The sequence below is a fragment of the Sus scrofa genome, chromosome 8 (assembly GCF_054392235.1).
Source record: "Sus scrofa isolate SSC_HxYL_T2T_F1_AM1 chromosome 8, Sscrofa_HxYL_maternal_Yorkshire_Landrace_v2.0, whole genome shotgun sequence".
Lineage (NCBI taxonomy): Eukaryota > Metazoa > Chordata > Mammalia > Artiodactyla > Suidae > Sus > Sus scrofa.
In genome coordinates, this window is record NC_139390.1 from 41647610 (window position 1) to 41662340 (window position 14731).

A 14731-nucleotide genomic window follows, 5' to 3' on the forward strand; every position below is an offset into this window, starting at 1 on the left:
TCCTTCACCGTCCAGTGTCTATTCTTGCTGCCTGGAATGCTCTCACCCTAAATATTTGTGTAGATAACTATTTCTCATCACTCAGGTCTTAGCAAAAAAGGACTCTCATCAGAGAAGTCTGCCTGGCTACCTACCCTATATAAATAGTTGCTGCTAACAAATATGTATCTCTTTATATATACCAATATTCCATTTCATTTTCTTAAACACTTACACCAGTTGAATGCATCCTATTTGTTAATTAATATGATGCACTTTTGTAAAGTATGTTCCCCCATCAGAATCAATGCTCAGTGGGCTCTGGGATTGTATATATTTTATTAATTCCCACCTTCCTTGAGCAGAGTTTGACATAATAGGCACATTGCGAAGGCTTTAGAAATGATCTATTCCTGCTCTCTTGTTTTCCTAGAATAATTGAGATCTGGAAGAGCTGTGGGCTTGTGCTGCATCATATAGCCAGTGAATGAGGAAGCCAAGGACCGACTCTGAGAGTTTCTGGTTCACTGCTATTTCTATTACACCTCCTGGCTTTCATTTCAGGGAAAAGCAATCTCAGCTTGAGTTGTTTAAATCTAATTGTTCAAAGAAGTTCCAATGACTGTTTCAGGACTGCCCCACCTTTGGATATGAAAAGTGCTCTGCCAAGTTCATCGCCCAGGCCCTTCTGTGCAAAGACCTCTACATCAAACTCTTCCTTAGGTAATTCACATACAAGTCACTTTAGACTTCAAGGTAGAAGGGTGTTTTTTAAAGTTTCTTTCTCCAATATTAAAATAACCCTGTTGTTGAAATTAACATATCAGATGGAACAACAAAACTAGAAATAACTTAGATCTCTGAAGATAATTTATTCATTAAATTAGAACTTTTAAATACAGGCAAAAGAGAAAATAACTATTATTAAAATGTTCCAACCAAATTGCTGCTTATCTTACACTATGCTAATTAGTAACAGCGCCTGAAATTCACTCTTCCACAACCATCAGAGAAAATTGGAGATTATAGAAAGGCTGTGGGAGGAGAGTGGTAGGCGGGGAGGAGGGGTGTGCTACTAGTTATTAGAAAAGCTGAATAAAAACTATTAAGGTTTGAGTTCAAATTCCACCCTTGCACTTTGTGCCCAGATTATTAATACTTCTTTCTTCTTCTCACCACCCCAAGGACAATGCTTGAATATGTGCATGTTGGTTTTCTCCTAGGATTAAATCTCTTTCAAGAGTTCTCATCGTGGCTCAGTGGAAACAAATCTGACTAGCATCCATGAGAACGCAGGTTCGATCCCTGATCTCGCTCAGCAGGTTAAGGATGCAGCATTGCCGTGAGCTGTGGTAGGTTGCAGATGTGGCTCACATCCTGTGTTGCTGTGGCTGTGGTGTAGGCCAGCAGCTACAGCTCCATTTCGACCTCTAGCCAAATTTCCTTCAGTCCTTTTCTGCAGGGCAGACAGAATGAACCTAATAAAGCACAAAATATACTATGTCACATTCCCACGTAGAAACCTTCAAAGTCTTCTCACTGCCCTTAGGAGAAAAAAATGCAAACTCCTTAGCATGAACTATAGGTCCCATGCTTGCTTCTCAGCTTTATTTTCCCCTGTATTCTCTGCTTCAACCACACTGACTGTGCATTGCACCTGAGAGCCTGTGTAGATTCCGACCCTTTAGCTGGACAGATACTTCCCATTTAAATGTTGGAAGTACAATGTAATACTATAGCCTATGAACTAAATTTTGTAGCCCCCCACCCCCAAATTCGTGTGTGGAAGCACTAACCTCCAGTGTGACTATATGTGGAAATAAGGCCCTTAGGAGGTAATTAAGATTTTAATTACCTTATAAGTGTGAGGCCCTATTTGGATGGGATTAATGTCCTCATAATAAGAGAAACCCAATAGTGTTCGCTCTCCCTCTCTTCCTCTCTCTCCCTCTCCCTCTCTCTCCCTCACCAAGTGTGCACAAATAAATGGTTATTGAGTACATGGCAAGAGGGAGGATGGTGCCCTATAAGCCAAGAGAAAAAGGCTGAGACTCAAATCTACCTGCTGGTACCTTAATTTTAGACATCCAGCCTTCAGAACAGTCAGAAATAAATTTCTGTTGGAGTTCTTGGCGTGGTTCAGCAGTTAACGAACTGGACTAGTAACCATGAGGACGTGAGTTCGATCCCTGGCCTTGCTCTGTGGGTTAAGGATCCAGCACTGCCATGAGCTGTGGATGCAGACTCGGCTTGGATCCAGTGTTGCTGTGTCTGTGGTGTAGGCTGGCAGCTGCAGCTCTGATTGGACCCCTAGCCTGGGGACCTCTAAAAAAAAAAAGAAAAAGAAAAAAAAAAAGAAAGAAATTTCTGTTGTTTAAGCTACCTGGGCTATAGTATTTTGTTTTGGCAGCCTGAGTTTGTGAATACATTATACATTATATTTTATTTTATTTTTAATTTTTAAAATTATAGTTGATTTACAATGTTCTGTTCTGTCAGTTTCTGCTGTACAACAGTGTGACCCAGCCATACATACACACACATACACACACACGCACATATATATATTCTTTTTTTTTTTTTTTTTTACTTTTGTAGTTTTTTTTTTAGGGCTGCACCTGCAGCATATGGAAGTTCTCAGGCTAAGGGTCTAATCGGAACTATAACTGCTGGCCTATGTCACAGTCACAGCAATGCCAGATCTGAGCCACAACTTCAACCTACACCACAGCCACAGCAACGCCAGATCCGAGCCATGTCTGAGAGCTACACCACAACTCATGGCAATGACGGATTTTTAACCCACTGAGCGAGGCAGGGATTGAACCTGAAACCTCATGGTTCCTACTTGGATTCATTTCCATTGTGCCACAACAGGAACTCCTACATTCTTTTTCTCACATTACCCTCCACCATGTTTCATCACAAGTGGCTATACTTCCCTGTGCTATAGAGCAGGATGTCATTATATAATATTTTAAAAAAGTAACAACAACAATAATGTACTTTGTGTGTTCCAGGTGGCATCATGCTAACCCATTTTATATGTACTACCTCACATAATTTTCAAGACAACCCATACTCTAGATTTTATTGTCTCCATTTTACAAATAAAGTTCAAAGAGGTTATATCTTTCTTTTAGAAAGGATAAACCTGAAGTTCTCAAAGGTTAAGTAATGTACACAAATTACACACACAAAGTACATTGAGGAACAAGAGTTGTGACTTGGCCCTATTTGGATACATGTCCTTTGCACCTAATTGCTGCCCCAGCGCCTGCTCGAAGGTGATTAAAGCCCTATTGTCCTGTGAGGGACTGCTAAAGGACCTTGAGATGTCTTACCTAAAAATGTGTGGTAGCTGCCTCAAGTATCTAAAGGACTACAGGAGAGATTAATTTGGAAGAGAGACTAGATTTATTTTCCAAGAACATCAGCAAGGCTATTTGAAACAATGGCGTAAAGTTTCTTAAAACAGCTTTCAGCTCAGTATAACAAAGAATTTTCTAACAATTCAGAGATGGAAGGGGCTGTCTGGAAACCTGTGACTCTTTTTCACAAGTGGGTTCAAAAGGAAGTGGACATTAATTCAAGGACAGTATGGAGATGATCAGGCAGCACATAGCGGTTGAACCAGATGACCTCTGAGGTTCCATCTAGCTCTAGCAAGAAATGATCCTTGGTTTTCACAATAGGTAGATTCTTCCTGATCTTATTGTCAGTACAATCATTTGAGTTGGCAAAACACACGGTCTTAAACCAGCCAGACCTGCTTGGTGAAGATGTGGTTGCATTTTTCTGCTGCTTTTATAGCCAGGTTTCCTTTTACTGAATGCCCGAGGGGAGATACATTGAAAGTTCCATTTTTGTTTGAGATAAGTAATTGAACTTGTGAGTTGGGAAAGGTCACCCCTAGTTCTCTACCTTTGCTTCATTCCCTGGCTTCTAGACCTGAACTGGGATGGAGAGAACAGGGCTCAGGGAGGGAAGTTAAACCCTCCAGGTCCCAGCTTTCATAAGCAAAATCCTCATGATTTCCTTTTATATATTACTTCATGAAAGGACGTTTTATATTTTACAAAAGGAAGTTTTAGTCTGAAAACTGTTGGGAAACAAATATTTCTAGCTTGCTGTAGTTCACTTTGCCAAACTGACAGCAGATGTATTCTTTTTCTGGAATTGTTTTCCTTTTCATTGTTTTTTTCCCTCCACATTTAATTGTACAAACCATAAAGCTCTTTTTCTCCCATTATCTAAGTAACACTGGATACTTTATAAAATTTTAGACTGACCGGCACAGTTCTCAGTAAATTAATTCAGCCAATTTATGTTTTGCTTTAAAGCAATAAACAAATGTCTGGAGTGCCTACCCTGTGCCAGGATCTATGCTAGATTTGGGGATACAAACAATGATCAAACTCTGGCCTCCACCTTGGAGGGAAACCTTACTGAACTTCTGGGGCTGCAAATCACAAAAACCAAACTAGAAATGGCTGAGGCAAAGAGAGGAGTTCATTGGCTCACGTATCCAAACCACAGAAATGGACAGGACCACATCAACCGGAGTCTTGAGTGCTTTCTAGATGTTTCTTCCCATTTCTTCTCTAAGCCTGAGTTCTGTTTTGGCAACTTCTCATGAAGCTGACATCATAACAACCAAGAACTCTGTGTTCTACCTTCCCTAATTTACCAGCCAAGAGGAAAAAGCTTTTCCACACAGTTGCATGTTAAACAAGTTCTAGGAAAGAACTTGATTGGTCCAGCATAGGTCACATGCTGCTAGACATTATGGCTGCAGGGATGGGGCCAGCGACCTTTTAAAAAAATTTTATTAAGGTATAATTAATATGCAAAGTACAGGACATCGGCTACCATTTAAATCCCATACTACAACAGAAGGGTCTGCAAGGAGAGAGGGGAAGAAGAGTTGCATAAGATGAAGGGGACACTATTGCTTGAATAAAGAATGGCTCCAATGCAGACAAAAGATGATGGCTCCACCTCAAGGAGCTTACTACCTTATAGGGAAGAAAGGTAGGTAAACATATATTAATAATAAAAAGTTATACATGCTTTAATAGAAGTATGTTTAAGAGTAAAGCTGAGGGTCTTCAAAGCATGATAAAGCAATTAATTCTTCCTTGAGGTTTAGGGAGTGCTGAGTTCATGAAGGAATGAGAAAAGATGGAAAAATTGTCTGAAATCAGGTTCTAATTGGCCTTGTGTTCTAAGTTAAGGAATTTAGACACTGATAAGACTTGAGAATTTTGTGCAAGGGAGTGGCACAGTAGCACTTGGCTGAGACACCCTTCACTGGAACCTACCCTTTAGGAGACCCAGCTCTGGCCCTCCTGCAGACAAGGAGTCCACAGGGCCAATGGGAGGTGTCCACTCACAGCTGATCCTTTGCTACTTCTAGATCACAATCGGAGTGCTTGAGAACTGAAATTCCTTGATCAAAGAATCCCAAGTCTGCTTTTAGTGTCTGTAAATGGGACAGGCCTCCATTCGTCTGTCCTCTGTGTATAAGAGGTGGCTATTTGTTGGGATTATGGGAAAGAGCTTGGAATATAACTTAGTATGTCTGCATGTATGTATGTGAGGAACTTTACTGTGGGATAGAGCTAAGGGATGGGAAAAGAAAAGGTTGGGCAATGGGCTAGAAACCTCCATTTTAATTCTACTTGAGCCCTAACAAGTGTCAGGAGTGGGCCTGAGTTATCCCCTATCAGGTACCCCAAATATCAGTGGGCATTGAATTTTAGTGGGAAAGAGTGAAAGCAAAGAGGAGCAGGTGCATTTGAGAGACATTTCTAAAGCCAGCCTGATAGGAGTCAATGACCAATTGAATGTGAGGCATGAGGTGAAAAAAGAATAAATAAAGGCTCCAGTTTCCAACTTGGGTGATTGCAGTGCCATAACAAAATTAACAATATAAGAGGAGAAAGAGGAGTGGAGAAAAAAATATTATTCTCATAAAAATGAAAATGTAGATTACCAATGTCCCTTTGAGGAGATCATAATAATCAAGAGATCAAACAGAAGGAAGGAAAAAAATAAGGAGTATAATGAAAATCTATAGAGAACAGAAAAGCAATAGAGAAAATCAATGAAACCAAAAGCTATTTCTTTGAAAAGATTAATAAAATGGCTAATATTTAGCTAGATTGATCAAGGAAAAAAAAAAAAGAAAATAAGAAGACTCAAATGACTAGGATCTGGAGTTCCCGTTGTGGCTCAGTGGTTAACAAACCCAACTAGGTTGTGGGTTCGATCCCTGGCCTTGTTCAGTGGGTTAAGGATCTGGCATTGCCGTGAGCTGTGGTGTAGGTCACAGACATGGCTTGGATCCCACGTTGCTGTGGCTGTGGCGTAGGCCGGCCGGCTACAGCTCTGATTAGACCTCTAGCCTGGGAACTTCCATATGCTGCAGGTGCAGCCCTAGAAAAGACAAGAACAAAAAATAAAATTAAAAAAATGTCTAGGATCAGAAATGAGAAAGGGAACCTTACTAAAAATCTTACAGAATAAAGAGGATTATTAGAAAAAAAAGACTAAGAGGGAGGGATAAATTAAGAGTTTAACATAAACACACTACTACATATAAAATAGATAAATAGCAAGGTCCTACTGTATAGCACAGGGAACTATATTCAATTATCTTGTAGTAAGCTATAATGGAAAAGAATCTAAAAAAGAATATGTATATAAAACTGAATCACTTTGCTGTACACCTGAAACTAACACACCATTGTAAATCAATTATACTTCAATTAAAAAATACTCTGAGCAATTGTACCCCAGTACATTGGATAATTCAGATGAAATGGACAAATTCCTAGAAAGGCACAAACTACTGAAGCTGACCCAAGAAGAAACAGAAAATCTGTATAGACCTATAAGGAGTAAAGAAATTGAAGTAATATTAAAAACAAAAAACAAAAAATACCCACAAAGAAAATCCCATGCCCAGATGACTTTACTGCTGAATTCTACTAAACATTCAAGAATAATATCAATTCTTCATAAATTCAAAAAAATAGAAAAAGAGGGACCTCTCCAGTTATTTTCTGTGTCAAATTGTGCCCTGTGGTGCCCAGAATTAAAAGTTATTTCTGGGTGTATCCATGAGGTTGTTTCTGAATTAGATTAGCATTTGAATTGGTGGCTTTCTCCAATGTGGATGAGCATCACCCAATCCATTGAGGGTCTAAATAAAACATAAGCAGATAAAGGAGGAGTCCATCCTTTCTTCCTGCCTGCCTGCTTGAGCTGGGACATTCATCTTCTCCTGAACTTGGGCTGGAATTTATGCCATTAGCTCCCCTGGTTCTCAGGCCTTTGTACTTGGACTAGAATTATACTATCAGTTTTCCCGGGTCTCCAGCCCCAACAGCGCAGATTGTGGGTCTTCTCAGCCTCCAAAAATGTGTGAGGCAATTCCTCATAGTAAACACACACACACACACACACACACACACACACACACACACCCGTCCCTTCTTTTCTGGAGAGCCCTGACTGGGCTCAACAAAGTGTCCAGCTTCCCTTTGGGGAGTTGCCAGAGATATTAAGTTATTCTGCAACTGAATATACAAATACCATTTAGGTATCAAAATCATAATTACTTGAAAGCTTAAAAATTAAAGGTGTTCCATCCAATCCAACTGCCTATAAGGGGGTAATTAATCCCCATTTCTTGGCCTCATATCTCCCTGTGGAAAAATTCTTCCAGCATAAGAATCCTGGCCTCTCCAACCCCCTCTCCCAACTCAGCAGCAACTTATCTGATTGGAGAATTTGAAAATGGAACTTAGCATGCAGTAGTGCAGCCAGTCCTGTCGGCAGAGTCATTTAGTAAGCTCATTGTGGCAGGCTTTGTCTCTGCAAGGGGTCTGATCACAACTTTGAAGTTCAGTTTAGGGGAGAAGGTGGTAGAGCCCCAGTTGGTGGCATGCTGTGGCAGTTTTAAAACATGCCTCTAAATTTGTTGGCATTCTTCCCATCAAGAGGTTGAGTCCATGTCCCTTTTGAACGTGGTTGGGACTTTGTGACTGCTTAGTAAATAGAACGCTGCTGCTGCCAAGGTGGAAGGGCCTGGCTTATGAGGTTGTTAAAGTCACATGGCTTTTGTCAGTCTGTCTTGGAACAATCACTTTGGGACCCTTCAGTCACCATGAAAGAAGTCCAGGGCCCCTGAGGTCACCATATGGAGAGAACATATGGAAGCAGGTGAGAGCTGCTGCTCAGGCCCCAGCTGTTGGAGGCTTTCCAGCCCAGGTGCTAGACATGGGAATGAATGCAAACACGTGAGCAATCAGGGTGAAACCCACCTAGATGAGCCCAGCCAATTCCCACATCATTGGTATTATTTTAAGGCACTGATTTAGGGTGGTTTATTATAGAGAAAAAAAAAATCTGGAACACGCATATTCTCCACTCCAGTCTTTACTAGTAATGAAGTTTGATCTTATTTTACCTAACCTCTCTTTCTTATTTCTCAATTGGTTCCAAACTCAGGAGGGAACATTTTTTTTTAAGTGATCTCCTTTATCCAACCAATGAAAGTATTTTTCTCCCCCCCCCCCACTCAGAATGGATGGGCCTTAGGAGTCTCTACTTGACCCTTTATAGTGATGGGAAGCATCTCCCCAAACAGTCAAATTAGAAGGGCCCTTGCTTAGAAGGTTCTTTCTTTAGTTTAATGAAAACTCTTTAAAGCAGTACTAAACAAACCTGCTCCATTTTCTACACATACATCTGTCCAACCTTCCACAGCAGACGCCATCTACTTCTCTAGTTAGTTATCTTAGCTCCCTGCAATTCGTGTTCTTAAAAGAGAGTAACACAGTGCAGCAGACCTCAGATTGGTGTGTGCATCAGAATCACGTGGAGGGCTTGTCTCATGAGTTCCTGGGTCCCATCTGGAGTTTTTGATGCAGTATACTGGGGTAGCACTAGAGAATTTTCATATCTAGCAAGTCCCCAAGTGCTGCTGAAGCTATGGTCCAGAGATTACCCTTTGAGAACCGTTGAGCTTGAGAAACCAAATGTATAGGATGGTAGAAAGAGTCCTCTTGCTGGTTGTGCCACCTTCTAATAAAATACAAGGATCCCCTGATAAGACAAAGGTCCCCAATAAAAACTAAGGTCTCTGCTTAGATCCCGGGTGTGAGGATCAACAGTGATAATGACATATAAGTGCTTTGCAAACCGTCTGAGGTTATGTAGCCAGGAAATGTGGCTTGAAGAGATTTGCCAGTGGATTTCATCTAAGTGTTAATATCCTTTCTCACCGTGATATGAGAATGAAACAGAATATGACAGCTGAAGACTGCAGCAGACTCCACTAACCCATTTCCTGTTTGTTTCCTTTACAGATTCCTGCGCTTTCCAGAAGCCCTTATAACCCAGGAGGGGAGGGAACATGTACTGAGTACTTTTATGAGCACATGGAAAAGGCCATACTCCTAGAAGAGGAGAGCAGAGGCACCTAGCTGGGACCATTAATCCGAGTCTCAGTTTCATCTGCAGAGAAGAATAACAATAGACCTACCCCCTAAGTTGTTGGGAGTACTAAATGAGTTAATATGCGTTAAGCTCTTAGCAACAGACCAGGCATGTATTAATGAATATTTTGCAGTTGTTATTGTTATTACTATTTTCTGCATTTTACAGATGAGATTTGAGGCTTAGAGAATTTGAGCACTATACCCAAAACTTCTCAGCTAGAACCTTTCTGCAAGCCTGCAGAGAATTGGGCAGGAAAAGTGAAAAGAAAATGTACAACAACACCTCTGTCATCAACACCTTTTGCCTGTGAAAGACATTGCTAATGGATGACAGAACACAGCTCTGCAGAGCCAGACAAGGCTTCAGGACCCCCTGGAGCCAGTGCTGTGATTGTTGAGGGCTGCCTAGAAGCCCTTGAGAGAGACCTGTTTGGCCACACCAGGAGTGGGAAAATTGAATCTGGGGATGCTTCTCGAGCATTATAAAGTGAAAGGGCCCAACCCAATAATGGACCTCCGGAATGAAAAGCTTAGGCTACCTACCAATAAGGGAAAGAAACCCTCCCCTCCTGGGTTATATGTCTCTCACTCGCAGCTTTCCTGACCTTGGGGTGAAGTCAGAGAAAAGAGGGGTCATGTCTACCACCAGTCTACCTTCGTTCTAGGCCAATGATTTCTCCATCATTTAAAAAAAAAAAAAAAAAAAAAACCTTTTTATTTCAAAAACATACTTCAGTGACTCAATTTTGTCCAAGGCGACTTTGCACTAAATGCTTCCTGATCAGCAGCAGGAGCTCCATTAAAACCAAATAAAAAGGGGAACATTTTAAGTCTCAGAGAAGATGAAACATTACAGAAACGCCATCATATTCAAAGGTCCAGTAATTCTACATTGTGGGTCCCTGATTCTTCACCATAGTGCTAGAAAAATTAATTGTTTAATCATGATGAAGATGTGGCTGTATGTAATATTAATTGATATTGCTTCGGGCCTACATTTTATTCTTCTACCACACTGAGAAGGGGATTATTATACACAGTAATGGATAATCTTCAAAAAGATATTTTATCATTCCGCCCCCCACCCCTCCAGCCTGCATTCACTGGCACTTTCTCTGGCCATTATTCCCTGATTTCACAAGTTCTCATTCTAGTCAAGAGCTTGGAACAGGACCAAGTTCTCCTTGAAGGTGACCATACTTAAACCATAGCTAACACATATTCAACTCTTAGGTGTTCCAGGCCCAGTCTTGTTTATTTAATAAGCATCTAGTTACGCTTCTAAGCACTTCACAAATATTAACTCATGTAATCCTTATAACAATCATATCAAATTTAACAGAAGAACAAATATAGCACAGAAAGATCAAGTAACTTGCCCAAGGTCACATGACTAGAAAGTGGCACTACAATTACCTGGAGAGCAGGAGTGATGATGCAGACTAGGGAATGTGCCATGTTCCATGTTCATGGGGATGCTCTGGCTGTCTGTCAATGACTTTCATGCTGGATGTGAACTATACTCAGTTAATCCTTAGCTAAACTCCATAAGGTAGCACTGCAATGGCTTTGCATTTCACAGTTAATCAGAATAAAGACAAAAAGGCTAAGTAACTCACCACAGCCACGCAGCTAATACATGGCAGTCAAACCCAGGAGGTGGACTCCAGAGCAGACACCCGTATCCCGTAGGCTGGAGAGGAAAGACCTCTAGCTCTGTTTCTGCTATGCTTTGTCTCTGATATATTTCTCCTGTTTCTGACTTTCAAGTGGAGTCTTCATCATCACCATTGCTGCTGTTTGGTCGTGTGATTCCTGAATAAATAGTTTTATTCCAATATCAAACCTTCACTTCTTGGATGCTACATGCAGCTGTTCTCAAGGTCAAGTCCAGACACATGAGTAAATCTGTCTCTCTGTCTAACACGGGTGAAGGTCACATACCACAGCCAGCTCTTAATCAAGCTCACCACCTGGCATTCCTCAGCCCACATCATCAAACCTGCTTAAGAAGAATCATCATGCCAAGAAACAAACAACTTCCTATCCCATGGCTCTTTACCTAGACTATGCATTTACCCAGCCATTAAATTTTCTTGCCTGCACTTTAGGAAGTGTCATCATGGCAGACTCTGGACCAAAGAATAAAACTAAGTTTAGTTTTAAATTAAAAGGTATAGGGAAAGGATTGCAAAACAAAGGGCAGTGGAAACATTAGCTTCTCAACCTTTCAATGACTTTAGCATTTGAGGGACGGAGATTCTAGAAACCAAAACATCTGGATTCTAGGGGCTTGTGCTAATGGTTATTATCTTAGAGACAAGCTCCCTCTCTCCCTCCTTCCCACTCTCTCTCTCTGTCTCTCAGCAAAGCAGCACATTACTGTTCATTTCCTGATGGAGAGCTCCCGGGAGTTGGAAACAAGATGTTTGCGATGGATACCCTTTATCTTAAGAATCCCTTCCTTCCTGGACTGGCAGAATCTAAGTCTCTTGGCCTTCCACAAAGCCTGTTCCAAGGTTTGTCTTTTTAATTGAGCTTCCGCTTAAGAATACTTAAGACTCTGTGTATTAGCTTACTATTGACACCACCCTGAAACCCAGTCAAACGGTACTAGGCTCCCATTTTTCCCCCTGACTTAAAGATCCAAGTCAGTGCTCATTTAACTAGTAACCAACCTCTTTTTTGTCATTTCCTAAGAATGTTTTCTTTTGTCAGATCCTAGAAAAAGGCTTTATGGTGATTTGCTTAGGACTTAGGTTTGACTCTCAGGAGAGTTTGAACCCATTGTAAGAGGAAAGCCCAGCTAGAAAGCCTGTAGGAATGTGTTGCAAAGGCCAGGATAAGCCAGATCCCAGCATCAGATGTGAGTTTCAATCATCAGAACCTCCAGAAGAAGTGATAAGTCATAAATTAATTTTATCTATTTATTTATTTTGCTTTTTAGGGCCTCACCTATGGCATATGAAAATTCCCAGGCTAGGGGTCGAATTGGAGCTGCGGCTGCCAGCCTACACCACAGCCACAGCAAAGCCAGATCTGAGCCATGTCTTTGACCTACACCACAGCTCATGGCAACACAGGATCCTTAACCCACTGAGTGGGGCCAGGGATATAACCCTCATCCTTATGCATCCTAGTAGGATTCGTTTCTGCTGAGCCCATGATGGGAACTCCCAAATTAATTTTAAAATATTTTTTACCTTAATGATTTTAAAGTTTTAATAAAGAAAGCTATTCTTCCTAAGTTTGTCTTGCACAAAAAATTGAAATACCATGTTCTTTTGTCCGGATTTGAGTAACCAAACTGACCTGAGATTCTTAATTTTCATAGAAAAAAAAATCATAAAAACACAAACTTTCCAAAAGCAACATATTTAGTAACTGAAAGTTTATTTTCTCCACTGAAACCCATTTTATTGTGTGTCCCATTGTCCTTGTAAAACTTGAGTGAGGAAATCAAAATGAATGTGAAAATAGGGGTATAACATTTTACAGATCTGGCCAGCTCTCAGGAACTCCCGATTTGCACATTTCCACATGTTGGTCCCTGTCTACAAAGCCACCATCCCTTTCCTAAGTCCAGTTTATAACAAGGACTGGGCTGCATGCTCACACTGGTTTCTCACCATCCTGTTCTTTCCCAGCACCTGTCAAAACCCCGAGAAGATTTTTTAAGCCCCGTAGGTTGCTTGTGACCATCCAAGCAGCAGGCAGGAAGATGCCATGGTGCTTGCAGATCAGAGCATTCCCCACATCTTAGCTTTTGTGCTCCTGCTTCCTGCCTGCTCACCCTTGAAGGGTTCCCAGTGGAGCCATGACCTGGAGGATGCTGTTTCCACAACTCAGATGCTATCAAGACTCCAGGGGCTTGGATTTTTTAATGACCTCCAGGGCCCTGTCTTGCTGACTTCCCCTCTCCTTCCCTCCCATTCAGGTGTTTGAAACAACAAGCTTCTATTTCTTTTGCTCCCTTTTCTAGTCGTAACAGCAACTAGTGGCTGAAGATGTGCCAGGTGGTGCTGTTGATAAACAGTGAGTATTAATACACTATTTCCTCTGGGAAGGACAGCTTCTTTTTTTCTGGCTGATGAACGAGGTGGGAGGAAACTTGGCTAAGCCTCCTAGACATTTTTCCTTTGGTAATTCATCTCGGTTCCCCCACAAAATGACAGGAGAAGGAAAATGGTACGCTGGCTGTGCAGGAATCCCTGAGGCTCTTTCTGGTGGTGACCAACAGTCTAGCCTTACTCAACTTACTAACTTCCTGAGGTCAGGCCCCCTCCTGGCTGAGCGCCTGGTCTGAAGGTGGTACCCACTGGATTCTGGGACTTCCTGGCCATGCTCCCTCATCTGCTGCAGCCCCGCAGAATCCAACCTTCAGAACTCTTGCACCTTCCATCCAAATATTTCTTATCTCTGTTCCTGGACACAGTAAGTGCTCCATAGACATTTTTACTTGTTTGTTTGCTTTTTGCTTTTGAGGTCTGCATCTGAGGCATAGGAAAGCTCCCAGGCTAGGGGTTGAGTTGGAGCTATAGATGCTGGCCTACACCACAGCAGCAGCAACAAGGGATCTGTTCTGTGTCTGCAGCCTACACCACACTTCACAGCAATGCTGGATCCCCAACCCACTGAGCGAGGCAAGGGATCGAACCTGAATCCTCATGAATAGTAGTTGGATTTGTTTCCACTATGCCACAATGGGAACTCCTCCTTAGACGTTTTTGAAAGTTGAATGAACTCTACTCATGGTTTTCCAGTTTCACTAATATTCCATTTATTCCAGAATTCATGCAGCAAGCCAGTAACTGATTTTTTACTTCCTAAATTCCATGAGAGACAATGGAGTGCGCTGGAGGCTGAAGATCTGAAGAAGGTCAGCTTTGCTTCTTATGGACTGTGTGGCCTTGGCTAGTTTCTTCTGATGCGTGAGGCACTGATTGAATGACTATGAGCTTGGGACTGTGCAGGACCTGGAAGAAGGAGAAATGAAATGCAGGCTGCCTGGATCCCACAATGTAATGGAGAGGAAGGGTGTGGAACAGAGGATATTGGCACAGTGTGATGGAGATGTGTGATTCAGATGTCATGGAGGTATGGAGTTCCCGTTGCGGTGCAGCAGAAATGAATCCAACTAGGAACCACGAGGTTGTGGGTTTGATCCTTGGCCTTGCTCAGTGGGTTAAGGATCTTGTGTTGCTGTGGCTGAGGTGTAGGCCAGCAGCTGTAGTTCCAAC

At 41.7% G+C, this 14731-nt stretch overlaps 1 long non-coding RNA gene across 1 annotated transcript; it reads right to left on the reverse strand.

Annotated features, from left to right (window-relative positions):
- Positions 1-836: 836 nt before the first annotated feature.
- On the reverse strand, positions 837-11293 carry LOC146400444 (uncharacterized). Its single transcript, XR_014813556.1, has 2 exons — positions 11111-11293; positions 837-1457 (listed from the first exon to the last, which is right to left on the reverse strand). It is a non-coding gene; the product is annotated as an uncharacterized LOC146400444 (long non-coding RNA).
- Positions 11294-14731: the final 3438 nt, after the last annotated feature.